Below are 14,045 nucleotides of genomic sequence, written 5' to 3' on the forward strand. Positions count from 1 at the left end.
GCCCAGACTGCCACTCACAACAGTGATTCCATTTTAGCCGTGACACAGTGGGTGAGCAGCAGCCAGCGCCTACCTGCAGTGAATTCTAATCAGCCCAGGGGTCTGTCTCCCTCCCTCCCTCCTGTACCCTGTCTTGGACTAAAGGGGCTGATGATCCTTCAAAATTAATTAGATCCTTGTAGGAGGCGGCCATTTTCTTTCACTTAACGCTCCACCAAAAAAAATAAAAACATTTTTTGAATTGCACAAAATTCAGGTGTGTATTTTCCCCCTATCCCCTCATTGATCGGCTTCTGTGTGCGTCTCTACCTGTTTCCTGTTTCATCACGTTGTAACTCTCTCGCCATCTTTCCCTCCATCTGTCTGTCTCTCCGTCTGTGCCCCCCCCCCCCCCAGTCTCCCTCCCTCCCTCCCTCTGAACCCTCCCCAACACCCTCCGCCCCTCTCCGGCTGCCTCCATGCTCCCAGCTCTGTGTCTGCCTCTGTGGAGTTTGCTGTCAATAAATCCCCAGAGGTCAGTTTGTCTGCTGGAAATCAGACACAATGCTTCAGACTGCCAATGCAATGCATGCTCTGCCGCTGCCGCCACAACAAAGACTGGGGAGGGGTGGAGGGGTGTGGAAGTGGAGAGGGGGCACGAAGCAAAAAAAAAAAAAAAAAGGAAAAAATTAAGACAGAGAGATGAAGGTTGCAACTTGGCCAGCCCAGACTCCAGGTTAATCAGCCGTCTGCATAAGGTGACTGGCTCATGAAATACGCAGCATCGCATTGGACATTAGTTAATCAAGGGTGGGGTAGGGGGGGTAAAATGGTGAGGATGGGGGATGGGGTTGAGAACAGACATAAGAGGCGTGTGCCCATGAAAGGAGCAGTATAAGCCATGTGAATAATATACATCTTGAATATGCAAATACCGCTTACACACACTATACGGACATATATTCAAGGCCCTGGGTACATTTAAATCTGGAGATAAAAGGGCCACGGGGCATTGTGAAACGCTCACGTCCATGCATGTGCATTCAGCGTCTTGATGGGTCCGCTGCACATTTGCACTTATCAGGAGTGTTTTTGTGTTGCACCTAATTAATAGTAATTTATGTTTGAATTTGTTTGAGACCACTACTGCTTAACAACCACTGTCCAACATTGTAATTATTAATTTCAATCATCCATTTAGCGCGAGTGCATTAGCATATAAACTGCCAGAAATCATGCTTTAATGCTATGGTTTGGATAGGTGATCTAATGCAATTTAGAGGACAATGTAAATGTGTGTCTGGGAAATATTAAGGAGTAATCAGGAGATGAAGTGTAGATCTGAGGAGTGACAACTCAAGGTGTGTTCCATAACGACACCACACGTTCATTTCACTCCTCTGGAACAAAAAACAAAAAAAACAATTAACAGCTACAACTCGGTGTAATCAATCAAACTTTCAGTGAAATATGAGTAAATGAATTAAACGTCAGCTGATGCTGTGAAGTCTGTGTTCCCTCTGCACAATTAAAAAGGATTCTTTTAGGTGACTGAATATTCATCTCCAGCCAACAATGTAATTCAGAGTGATGTGGCTCATGTTACATTCAAATATCCGTCTATAGTGTTGAGAATCAATCAACCTGTGAGGTAAATAAATGCACCTAAATCTCACCCACACACACTCTCACACACACACCTCAGGAGAAGCAGCAGCAAATGCCTCACACTCTCGAGACTGAATTGATTTGCCTTTATAACAGTCACTGAAAATCATCAACAGGCACGCGTAGGCTGATGACAAGTTGAGCCAAGTTTTTCACACTTTTGTTTTTCTTTTTCCTTTGACTTGGTTTTCTCCCTTGACTGAAACTGTATATGGTGCAACATCACATCACCAGAAAAATATTTCTGAGATGAGCCGAAAATGTCCAGTGTTGCTAGAGACACACCACATTACTTTTGAGCCGAGCGTTACATGAAACAACTACCACGTGAAATGTCTTCCTGAACTTTGAAGCAGCTCTTCATGTAAAAACCACAGACGTGGGACGATTCTTACTTCACAACCACAGTTTTGTTTTCGAGCTCAGCGCAGGGGACATCTTAAAAAAAACTTAGCAAACACTATAAAATAGCATTTTATGAATTCACAACAACACTATTAAGCAGCAGATTAATGTGTTCCACAGAAAGCCTTTAAAACGTGACTGGATGTGCAGCTTTCTGATTAAAATCCTTAGGCAAACAAGTAACAATAAACACAAGCATGCCATTTCACAAGCACAGGACAGTAAAAGTATTTTTGACAAGGAAGCCTGTCAGACTTATTTAATTGTCAGATGTGTGGATAATCTAATTCTAATATAGAGTTTTAGGGGCAAGTTCAAACAAATCTGCACCAGCAGTAAACACTGCATATTGTGTTTTATAACGATTTCTAAAAGAGCATAGAGAGAAAAAAATAAACGGACTCTTAAATCTATAAAGACAGTATCTCACTATGGTGCTGGAAAGAACGCTTTCAAGAACATCTTAGCCCTGGCAAATGGCTGTGCTTTTGTTAATGAGCATTTGACCAAAAAGAACCATCTGACTACTCATATGACAGTCTCCAAAACACCTCTAACCCCCGAAGCAGATAATGCTAAATTCAAGAGTTATCATTTAGGCACAAGTGTCCACAGCAAATGCCTCTCCACAGCTACTACACATGTCGAGGACATTTTAACTCTCCAAAAAAAGGACCTCGCAGGCCATTAAGAGATCTTCATGGACCTACACAGATGCTCATAGGATTTCTCTGTCTGTCATGAGTGCAATATGCTAGAAGAGCGCTTAATTAATTCTGTTTGGCGAGGAATCCCCAACTCCCTGTGAGTTCATCTCCATGCCTGGATGATATATAAGTAAACAAGATCTCAACAAGTGAACTGTGTAGTATAGAGAGGCTGTAGCACCTTTATGTCTCAGAAAGAAAACCAACTGTCTCCTGACTTTCTGTTCTTGAGAGATAAAGCAGAACAAAGATGCTTTGTTCTGAATTTTGAGTCGATAGTGTGGGACCTCCGCTAACGAGCAGGCAGTTCTAACAGAACAGCAAAGCGCCACGATATGTTAGGTTACAGTAAGTGTATATAATGTTCGTCACTAGAGAGACCACAGAGAAGGAAGACGCACACACAAACACACACGTGCAGTACGTCGATGGAGTCCAGGAGAACAGAACAAAAGGTGCTCACACAAGCATTGTGCAAGGCTGACTTTCATATACAACACTAATAGGATTATAGTAAAGGTGTTCTCACACACACACACAGTCAGCAGCAGTGTTCACAATAAGTGAACTACACACACAGGGATATGATATTCCCTCTAATATACACTAATGGGTTATGTAAAATGTTATTATAATAGGAATCAAACTCAAATTGAATCCTGAGATTTTGTGATTATTTTTCTAAATATTTTATATCATTGTCCGGTCATATAACATTTAATCTAATCTCACAATGTCAGTTTAGGACAGTGTCATCTCAGGACACGGTGATGTAACCAACAACAGTGCATTAACTTCATTTCACCATTTGTGAATGTGATTGTGAGCAGCCTCTGAAGTCCTGCACCATGTGTTTCACCAGCAGCTGCACGAGGGTGCACGAGCCAGTGCCGAGCTGGTCCGGCAACAGAGCTGAACTTTCACAGATGCACGATGGCGCTCAAAGCAGCTCAGCACAACCATGAAACCCTGAACCTTGATTTTTATATTTTTTTGTTAGCTGATTTGAGCTTCAAGGGTCAACAGTCCTGCCTCTCTCCCAGAACCTGGCAGGCTCAATACTTTCCCTTTTTTTTTTTTACAAAAAATGACTGCTAACACGCTGCATGTTGACAACATGGAAGCAAAGGAAATGGGGAAAATGGACTTTCTGAAAAAGGTTTTCATGATGCAATATGTTTCTTCATCCAGTAGCTGTGACTGCAACAATGTACAAACCATGACTGAGATATATCATGTGTCTTCAGCTTCATATGTGAACAAAATTTCAAGCAGAGGCTATTCTGTGTTTATTTCGAACCTTATGGATGTTAGCACTTTTTTAGTGTATTTATAGTCTGGCAGGTTGTTGCGTAGTAATTACAGATTATATATGTCTCATCAGCTCATTTGACATATGACCGATCTAAAAGTGTAACGCTGACACGCTGAAACACAGTCAACCAAATGAGTGACCTATACGCACCTTCAGCGAGGGCTCTGGTCACAGTGGTCTGCATGTTAGCCGAGCAACACAAGTTTAAGACTCAAACTCAAACAGTCTAAACTGAAATTAGCACAAATGTAAGACTTTCTCTGAATCCGATGGGGAGGAGGCCCGACCTAACCACAGTGGGGAAACCTTATCCATACAGCACTGTGTCGCAAGGCAAAGTTGCTAAAGAAGCCAGCTAGATTTCCCCATTTTAGTATTGTGTCGATGATATTCTAGTAAAGACAAACTACAAAAAGAGGACGAGATATCATCTGGAAATGTGAGCTGATTAAAAATGTTTCCAATATACACTGCAGAACATGCAGATACGTCCAATGGAAACAGGGTTTCAATAAACACAATAAGGTCAGTAATCTATAGCAAGTATCAGCTAACATAGGGTATTAATAACAAGTAAGAGTCGTTTTACAAAAATACTGACGGTATCCAAACAATATACCAACACACACACACACACACACACACACACACACACACACACTGTTACTGAGTAAATCTGGATAAATTATACATTTTCTACTTCACTGACTGCAGCCTTAGAAACTGATGAAAAAATACTGTAATTCATGGAAACTCAAAATTATAACTGAGCCTCGCACAACATTTATCAACACTGAATTTGTGTTTTTTGACTGTGTGCATTTGTAATAGTGAACTGTAAAATGTGTCAAAATCTTAACCAGTATTTACAAATGTACATTCTTTGTAATGCTGAGTATTTTCTGTATATTATTTTGTAAATCATTTTTTAAAAATATTTTTTGGTCTGAGCTTTGTGTGGCGTTGTGTAGCGATCTGTTGTAAATTAGATTTGCAGGCAGGTTTTTTTTCTTCTGCTCAACCTTACCTACCAAGCTCAGGAATGCCTGCAGGGAAAAGCTACGCTGAGAGAGTGTGTGAGTTGGTGTGGTTATACTAGTTCTACAGCACAAGTTGTGTAAACATTACCACATATTATCACTGATCACATATACAATTCTCTGTTGCAAATACATATATTGGGCTTTTTAATGGTGATGCCTCTTGGGCTGTGTATTTGTCGTCAAAGCTACTCTTAACTCATTTTGGTAGCGATGTTTTACTCATTGGTGGGGAAGCTATTAAAATGAAGAATACGTTTTTTCGGTCCTTTCATCAACCAGAAGGTCAGTTGTCGCCAACTGCACCAAAAAAACATTGATATCTCTACTACATAAAAGATCAATGATACATCAAGTAGGTGAAAACACATTTAAATGAAGGTGAGATGGATGTTTTTTCTGCTAAATAATCAATCAGTCAATTCAATCAGTACAATTCATGGTGAGTACTTTCACATTTGCAATTATAATATTCCTATTGAGCTCAAACTGGTTTCGCTGTACAAAGCTCTGTGTAATAAAGGCAAAGCCCAGTTGGTTTGTAATGAGTTTCCATTACCCAACCTACCAAACGTTTGTTGCTATGCAATGTGTCCCTACCTGCCATACAAGCTATTTGACTTTTCACCACCACCGCGAGTCTTACTATCATCGGTAAGTGCTGGTGTAGTTTTGGCTGTCGGGTGTGTTTCATGTGCAAAACAGTGGTGTCACTACAGAGTCACCTCGCGCGGCACGGAGCGGAGAGATAACATGACCACCCATGGGCTCCATCCATGATAATCATGTGGCCTTTTGGCCTAGATAATGCACATGTTGGCTGGTACATGCGGTCTGTTTGAATGTGGCAGAATGATTCTCTCTGATGGTAACAATCTATGGCCCATAAGCCCAAGAGTGTAACCTAAGCTCATCAGCTGCTTCTGGTAACATTACTATAAAAACCATGCCACATGGCCCGAGAGTATTTTCAGCAGTTACAATCATAAATGTGTTAATTCTAAGTCATTTGTTCTGTCGTGTTTAGCCCGAGAGGAGAAGGAAGCTTTGCACTTTATTTTAGTTTTTAGATTTTTTTCTTTGTGCAACACAGGGTTACAGGCTGAGTAAATGTAATGTCATGGCTTTAATGACTAACTCCTGTAAGTGTGTTTCTCTGTTTGTGCGTGTGTTAGCCTATAGTGACCTGCACAGGGTGTTGCCCTGCCTTCCTCTGTAAATGCATGTTGGGATATGCTGGGCTGACCCTGGAGGAGTCAGGAGGAAGTATGAAAACATATTCATGAATGCATGAATTTTGAGACACTTGGCACACTACTACAGTAAAAGGCCAAGAAAGTCATTGCGTCTAAATACATCCATATCGGTTGACTTGTTTACTGGATTTCTAAGTGAAAGAGGACATTATTGTTGGTTTACGTTGCAGCTGCCACAAGGTCTTTTATTGGAAGATTTCACTAAAGTGAAAAACACTGTGCCACAACTGACAGCTATTACATTGCCATACTAACCGCTGAAACATCTTGTGGAGGCACATGGTGTGCATGTGTGTTTAAAATGTAACACAGTGGTTATTAACTGGATCTGGTGCTAACAGGACGATCAGACTGAGTTTGTCTTTACCACTTTTAAAAGTCAAACGTACTGTGAAAACAAGCTTGGCTACTTAAATAAAACAGAAAATGTGTTTGTTGTTGAACAGGTTGCGCTTTGGTTTCCCTTTGCCATGTGGTCCAAAAGTCGTTAATCAACCACAACAGTCCAAGCCGATGTAAAAAAACAAAAAAGTTGCTGGGTTGGTAAAGCCGTATGCTTTTTGCCAAATTACCGATGGTTCCCAGCTTATTGAAGAATTATATTTAAAAAATCTGTCTTTGTCAGGGTCAGTTTTAGGGCAAATAACAATGTAGACACTACCACAGCAAATAATCTTTTCATTTTCATGATAATGGGAAAAAAAAGTAAATTCAAAAAAATGATTTCTTTCAAAAGACAAAATGCTTTTTTTGTTCCTGCAGCTGCATTTCAAAAAACGAATGGCTTGCTCGAGAGAGAGAGAGGGAAAAAAAGGAAGAAAAAAAGTTTTTCGATTCTGTGGAAATACTTTAAGGTTACCACAATCTTTATTTTGCGATAAACCCGCAACAAAAATACCATTGTGTGCCCATTTCACAGTAACATACCGATGTACCTTGAGTGAGTCTGTGCGTGATCTTAACATTTTGGCTGCTGTGAGTGCTGTTTACTGGCAGGAGGCTTAATAAGTCTTCCTGAAGCCAAGATAAGAGCAACGGGTTCACAGCACTTATTCTCTGTAAAAAATTGTTTTAAAAGTTACTCTTTCTACTTGGTTACTACTCACTTTAACATTTTCTTCAACTCTCTTTAGATACTTTTCCCCCCCTCTTCACCAAGGCAGTGATCTCACCATGACTTGTAGAAAACCATATGGGTAGCAGGGTGAACTGAGGACACACATGCACCTTGGCAAACATACAACCTCGCTATTAGAATCCAGGATACATTTTTCACATCAGTTGAATGCCTGGGCCTGCGTGTGTGTTTAAAGACAGAGACTACAAATGAGCCTTAAATGCTTGTAGCTTGTAGATTCAATGCAAAGAGGGAATGTTTACTGAGGATTAAAAGATACATTAAAGTAACAAATTTCAGTTTTAATCCAGTTTTTTTTTTTGCCTTGCAAGAAATCGAATATCTTCTGTACTTCTTGTGAAGCAACTTCCAGCACAAACAGATGAGTTTGCGTGAAAAGCTTTTAAAAACCAGGTCTGTGAATATAAAGAAGCATGAATCAAGAGTCTGTTTGTAATTTTAGCAAAGGTAATGGAAACACATGGTCACACCCACAACTGGACTGTGTTTGCACTGTATGTAGTATATGTATGTATCAAATAACAACAGTAAATAGCTTTTAAAAAAGAAGTGACCATTGAAAATAATATATAATATTTTAATCTTTAACCATAATGACACTGTACATGAGTCTAATTCCGGTGCCAAACTGTATGTGTGAAGACTAACTCTGGAGGAAGTGTGTATAGAACAGTTTGATGAGGGCTTGTACTTTTGACACATATTTTGAATATATCTCTATCAGTTGATCCAAAAACAAGGTTGTATTTACCATTGAGATATTCGGGCACTTTAAGGATATTAACTCTCCTTTCATAAGACTTTATTAAATTTTATAACCAAACCAGAGCTTCCTAACAACAGCGTGGTGCGTTCGCAAATTTCATTATGCATTCCTGTGATACTTGCAGGGAGGGGGAGATTCCAAAACAAAAGCTGAAAACTGAAAAAACACAGCTTTATAGTTTTATGTCGGTTTTCCACACGACGTGCGCTCTGGAAGTCGTTGGGTTCAGAGTGAAAGTCGGTTTCCCGACCAGTCCTTTTCAATTTTTATCTGCTAATTTACTATAAGGGGAAGGAAGTCTTTTTTTTTTTACCCGTGCTCTATGAATTGTCAAATTCAGCTAGTTGTTTTCAGCCATCATGAGAGTCTTCTTCTAGCATTATGAAAACATAATAAATCAGTGACTGGTTAAATAAAAAACCTTCAATGTTTTTATCCTGGCAAAACAGTTCCCTCGTCAATAAACAAGATATATTTCTCCTTATATAAACACATTATTTCCCATCTTTGCCTTTTTGCTGAAAGAAAATCACCATAGCTCATTGTAACAGCATTTATGTTGCATAATACAGCTAAGGGGTAAATTTTCTCCTTAATTACAAAGGCAGCTTTTACAGATTCTGAATAGGTTTTGCAATTGTGTGTGTGGGTTTTTCTTGTGTATTTTGTAGAATAAAAAAATAATATGATGTGAAGAGAAGCATGTTATGTGTGAAAAAGGTGCTTTGTGAGTAGAAGGATCCCAGCCAGTTTAGCCAGGAGGCAGCTAGCCTGCCAACAATTTCTAGTTTTGAAAAAAAAATTCTGTATATGCTAGCAAACCACCAAGGTAGAGTTAGCGAGCGCTAACATCATGATATTTTACTATGATCAAGAAAATAAATATGTGCTACATGTTTAGCATAAACATTATCTGAGACCTCTCTAAAGACGTCCAGGTCTTTTTAAGTTTGCCATGGTAACTGGGGACTCACATGCAGTATTAAAACAGCAGTGGCTGTAAAACAGCAGCCTTTGCAATAAACATCAGGTGAGAAACTTTATGTGCTCCTCTTAAATAAAAAACAAAAGCATAGAGGCTATACAAGACTTAGCATTAACTTTAAGTTGTGCACCTGAAAACATCAGGTTGGAACAACATCAAAGATTACTCCTTGCTCCATGATGGAATATTCTTCTAATGTGTATTATACAAGAACAAGAAGAAGAAAAAGGGCAGAAAAGAAAAAAAAGTGTGGGACAAAAAGGCCAAGCAGTTAACAAGCACTGTGACATTCTGGATGCAATCCACAAAGTAGCTCGTTATATCGATGGATCTCTACTGCATTCCCAAAATGGCTGCCAAATATGTTCAACTGGGTTAGACAAAGTACCAGGATGAACTCCAGTGCATAGTCTTTTGTCATATGGCAAAATCACCTTCTAAGGATTAACAATATTATCTTACTTCCTATGTAATGGTTAAACAAGAATTTCTAACATGTTGTTATTATAATGACAGTGGGTGCTAATTAATTCCCTGCCACATATACTTTTTTAACTTTAAAGTCTGTGTTTCAGTAAAATTAAATTGTATTTTTGCTGTATATGTGGCAAACTAAACAGCACTGCATGATTCTGTAGACTGGGGTGGATTCTACCCATGATCATTAGTACATGTCCTCTCCACTACATTGTGAAATAAACCACTACCGCCTAAAAAAATCTTGAGGAAATCCTGGTAGCAGCCTGGTGAAGATGGCAACCAGAAATGTGGCAGTGCGGAGGCTTCAGAGAGAGGCATCTCTATCTTGTGTATTTGGACATTTGCTTTTACTGCGCTTAAAAAAAAATTATTTGGAATCCTGACCTGCCATCTGTGTGCATGTACAGTACAAGATTATTGCTTTTTTTTTCTTTTCTCAAATACTCCCTTCCAAGAGAAGCAGATATACATACATCAGTGCAGCATGGTACCCTTACACATAAACCCAATTAAATCAGGTGTAGCAACAGTGACAATATGGGCACACTATGTCAATTTGCTCATCAATAATAAATTGCTGAATGTGAAGACAGTGTGGCAGGCTACAGAGGACGAGTGAAAGATGGTGAAGCCAAAAGAGAATTGGGATTGATTGTTGGGTGTGGATTAACTACACACCTCTCGCCGCCTGCCTTCATCTGAGTGGGACTCCAGTTTATCTGCTAGGTCTCCTTCATATAATAATGAGTTTCCTTGGTCTGCAGACATGCTCTTAAATATTCATTAGTCATGGGTGGGTTTTAGCCGTGACACAGAAAGCGGGAAATGGCGATGGCTCAAACACTGTGAATATTAATGTACATGTGGAATATATACATATAAATACTCATTAGTGTCTTAACTGAGACGAAACTGGGCACCTGATACTCTGGACTGATACCCCCCCCCCCCCCCCCCCCCCCCCAAGGCACATAATGGCTCGTGCTCTTCCAGCAGCTACTGTACACCTCTGTGCTGATAAAAAACAAGAGTTTTTGACATCAAGCTGTGGTGAGAGCTCACTCACACACAAGACAAGTACCCTTCAATTCATCAAACAATAAAACAAAATGTCCAAAAATGCAGGTTGTGTCGAGTTTCTCTGAGCATGAAGGGGATCCATGCCAGTGCACACTTTGTGACAATATAATTTTTACCTGACTATCACCACGTGCACGCCTGTCAATCAATGCCTCACAATTCACAGGACAGATTTAGAATAATGTGCAGTCTGACATCTTACAGGAGAAATGTGGCATGCCTGCTGCACGGGGCTGCACACTCATCCCCGTGTTCTCCAAGTGCGTCCATTCAGAAAACAAATGATCCAGTGCAGCCATCAATTACATAACCAAGCCTATAGCATCGCAGCCCGTTTACATTGTGGATATGTATTGTGAATGGAGGCGAGGTGGGGGTAGGGGGGGAGGAAGTGATCGCAACAAAAAAAGTGAGAGTGGATGAACGCACAATTATGTGGTGAAATGAAAACCAAAACACACAACACAGACAACACACAGGTGGATGTCCACAGACCGTGTGTGCGCGCTGGATGGAGCCGGACGCAGCGTTGCGCTCTCACGCCGCCTCCCCTGTGTCAAACCCGGGACCCGGCTCTCCTGTGTGTGGCTGCACTTGGCGTCTTCTCACGGATACAGCCTCAGTGGTCACACCAGAACTAACCTCTGGCTCGACTAATGTGTTGACGCAAAGCTTTTGTACCTGCGCACAACTTGTGGGGTTACATATGCGAGCCCTGTGCCGATTAATCAAACCCAGAGTGTGTTGTAGCTGTGGCACAAACTATCAGTGGCGCCTGTAATAGACACAAGAACATGCTGCACTCTCTTTATCTGACAGAGCCAAGCGCTTTGGGACAACATCTGTTTGCCACACACACACACACACACACACACACACACACACACACACACACACACACACACACACATGCACGCTCTGTCTCTGCCCCCTTTCCCACTTACACACACAGACACACGCACGGATAGATGGAGCCCCAAAAGAATACGACTGACATGTTGCTCCGGATAAACTCCCCGTGGCCCTTTAAGTGAATTTTGAGGAGTCACTGCTCCATTTCTTTGTATTACATCGACAATGTGCAGCATTTGGTCACATTTGAACTTTAGTATATACCTCCACGTTGCCAGCCTCACGAGCAACGGAGAAAAAAGAAGGCATCACGGGTGGCCCATGAATATTTTGCAACAGAAATGTCTCAAAAGACGCGCAGGAAGCGTCTAATGCAACTTTAATCACAACACAACATGGCCCCATATATCTAGGCCAGCATTCGCCAAAACATCCTTACGTCGAAAACATTTTCTCACAATTGAAGCTATAAATAAAAAAAAAAAAAAGCGGATTTGCGACATTTAAAGTGACCATTTTCTTTTTTTTTTTGTTCTTTTTTTGGGAGGGGGGGGTGGGGGGGGGAGAGAGAAAGAAACATGGCACCAAAAATCCAGAGCCAGGGTCCCGCTGGATCTGGATGTGATTTATCTCAGAAAACTGAACCTGCAGTATTGTTTTACCCTCAGACACAATAGCCAGCCTGCCTCCCGCCTGCTGAACACATCTTGATGTAACCCCATCTCATAAATACCACACAGTATTGATATTAATTCATAAGGAGAGAGAGGGGGAGAATAATAGGCTAGACATCTGTCTGAGGAGCCTGTACGCGCGGTGCTGAGCCGCTGCTATAATGATTCAGACGTTTCGACATCAGTCTATCAAGTTCAACAAACCGACACGTATCGGAATAGGTTGCGAGTGTGGGTTATAGTGGTTAATAGCGAGAAGGAAACGCGTTTCCTCTGACTCAAATAACTGACCTAAAAGCCAAAATGCGCACGTCGGCTGGCCACAGTTGTTCCGGGCTCACAGTGTGTAAAATGTGAGCGAGTGGTGCTAAAGCCTGTACGAGCATCGCTGGTTGCGAGAATCGGACCTGTGAACACACTTGGAACCGGTAGCATTGTTCTCAAGTGTCCCCTGGTCCGGCTCACTCACGCACGAAGCCGAAAGTCGCCCATAAAGGGGCTAAAGGTAAAAGGGGCATGATGAGAATAATGGCAAATGGAGGGGGAAACTTGCGTCATGCCAGGGCAGCGCGTTTTTTTAATTTTTTTTTTAAAGACGAATATTAACGGACAACTAAGAAAGAGGGTTAGCGTAAAACTCATAAACACTGATATTAAATACCCGAGGTCCTCCAAAGAAAATGAAGTTTCCGATTATGTAGCTGCCCAGAGCTTAATCATTGCCTGGGTGAAGCTACAGCCAACAACTATACATGGAAGTCAAAGAGGCATTTCATGCAATTTCACACCGAAGTCAACGCGCACGTTTCCACGTCTTAAACAAGAAAATCCCCCTCCACAACAACAGCACAGCAGACCCTGTGAAGACCCATCCCCTCTCCCCGCGTACTTTTCTCAATTTCTTACCTGCACTTCGAAGCACGTTGAAAAAGTGGCGACAGCGTTTCCACGGCTCCCCTTGCGTCTTTTTCTTTTTTTATTGTCCTCCCCCGACGAAGAGCTGTTGCACTTTATTATTTTTTTATATTATTATGATGATTTTAAATGTGTTCCTTTACTTTGTTTCATTTCTCACTTCCATCTTCTTTTCATCTCATCAATAAACACACGCTGCAGCCTACCTTCATAGAGCAGCTCGGTTCAAGTGTGCCCTCCCATTTTTTAACTATACATCGAGTACTTTGAGGGGTGGCGATGGTGGTGGACTGGAGGGGTGGGGGGGGAGAGAGGGGTAGGGGATGAGACGGTGGTGGTGGTGGTGGGTGAGGGAGGGGGGCACGCAGGCACGCCTTTCCACTTAAAGCTGCTATTGGAAGAAGCGGTGCACTGTCTTGGGTTGGATCAGAGAGCCGTCAACATTTGTCGCGCCCCCCAATCGCAGGGAGCGCAGCAGCAGCAGGACTGGTTGGGGGGGGGGGGGGGAGAGAGAGAGAGAGAGAGAGAGAGAGAGAGAGGGAGAGAGCTGCTCCATTATGGCTCTCATGGAAGTGGTGGGAGTTGTAGTAATAGTAGTTGTAGTAGTAGTGTTCTCCTCCTACTCGTGCTGTTTAAGATTTTTGCTCTGGGAGGTCTAAAGAAATGATGGAGGTCCAGGGGAGGTGGGAGATCAAAGGCGGATAAAGGGAAACGATGCACCCCAGCCACAAGCATTCACTCCACATGCACGTCACCCATTTGATTTAGTTCGTGTGTTTTAGTTC

General features: G+C 41.6%; 1 protein-coding gene across 2 annotated transcripts in view; it reads right to left on the reverse strand.

Moving 5' to 3' along the window:
• The window catches only part of zbtb20 (zinc finger and BTB domain containing 20), a 29,676-nt gene extending 16,131 nt beyond the window's left edge, over nucleotides 1-13,545 (reverse strand). Inside the window, exon 1 of one of the 2 annotated variants that reach the window (XM_034607618.1) lies at nucleotides 13,252-13,545. The gene's annotated coding sequence lies outside the window, so the exon portion shown is untranslated. Of the gene's footprint in view, nucleotides 1-11,314; nucleotides 13,232-13,251 lie in introns of those variants that run through there. The other variant, XM_034607619.1, reaches the window with a different exon arrangement.
• Between the last annotated feature and the right edge of the window lie 500 nt (nucleotides 13,546-14,045).

The sequence above is a fragment of the Hippoglossus hippoglossus genome, chromosome 14 (genome assembly GCF_009819705.1).
Source record: "Hippoglossus hippoglossus isolate fHipHip1 chromosome 14, fHipHip1.pri, whole genome shotgun sequence".
NCBI lineage: Eukaryota > Metazoa > Chordata > Actinopteri > Pleuronectiformes > Pleuronectidae > Hippoglossus > Hippoglossus hippoglossus.